Here is a 1,321-nt window from a genome sequence, read left to right as displayed (position 1 = left end):
ACTTCTTTTTAATATTTGTATTTTTTTTCATTGACTTAAAAAATGAACAATTTTATATCAATTATATTTTTGTATGCAAGACTACTGCAATAGTTTTTTCTTTTTTTACTATGAATAGTACATCAATTCATCATACCTTATATATACTACATTTCAATATTTATTATTAAGGTTTGAACCCTCTTAATTTTATTGTTTAACTTCTTATCTAATTATACTTTGAGTTTATTTAATTTGTGCTTTAAGAATATATGTTAAGATTATAAATTAAAATTTTTTATTAAAAATATAAAAAATTTAAATTTTTAAAGTATTTATTTTATATTTATTAAAAAAGTTATTTAGAATTTTTTACTAATAATAATTTTATTATGTATTATAAAAACATATGGTAGCAAAATTTTTTTTTATGTTACTCTCTTTCGAAAAAAAGTTTTAGCTTCCGACTCTGGTTAATTACTTTTGAGTGTCTTTTAAGCTTTGTAATTAAAGTTTGGCAATTACAGTATTTTCAACAATACCACAATTTTTTTGAACCTTTTTTTTTATATTGTATTACTAAGTGTGAAATTCTCTGTATGATGAACCAAACTATGTATTAAATACTGCTATGGTTATTTATAAAACGTCAATTTTTATAACTAAAATAATATTTTTTATCAAAATATTGATGATGTTTTGTGTTTTAATAATTAAAATAATATTTTTTATTACAAAACATCATTGAGGTTTTGTGCTATTATCACAATTATGTAAAATACTAAAATAATCAAATACTTTTGTATTTCACATTAAAATTAATCATATATAAAAATTTTAGCCCAATTTTTCTCCCATCTTGTTCTTCTTTTTAAAATTTCTTATTATGTACTATGTAATTTTTTCAATTTCTCACATTACAGTGGTATACATAGTTCTCAATTTCTCACTTCTGGAGCATATATATAGATCCTACTAATTTGTTTTCTCAAAAAATATTATTAAGTGTAATATTTTATAATATAATATTTTTTATCATACATATGTTTTCTTTATTCTACACAAAAAATATATAATGAAAAATTATAGTTGATGACAATAGCAAAAGATTTATTCCCCAATCCCCAGGGTATATGCCATTGCTGGTTGATGTGAATACAAGACAAATAAGGACAAATTAAGAGACAGTGGCCCTTAGTATCGGCACGTTTATTGGCCCTCAAATTAGGGGAATTTCGCTAAAAAATAAATTATATTATATGTACATTAAAATCAGTCACTAAAATTGGTCATCAATATAAAATATATATTAAAATATAAATATATATTAAAAATAAATTAA

This window comes from Arachis ipaensis, chromosome B05 (assembly GCF_000816755.2).
Source record: "Arachis ipaensis cultivar K30076 chromosome B05, Araip1.1, whole genome shotgun sequence".
NCBI lineage: Eukaryota > Viridiplantae > Streptophyta > Magnoliopsida > Fabales > Fabaceae > Arachis > Arachis ipaensis.
This window is presented reverse-complemented; position numbering follows the sequence as displayed.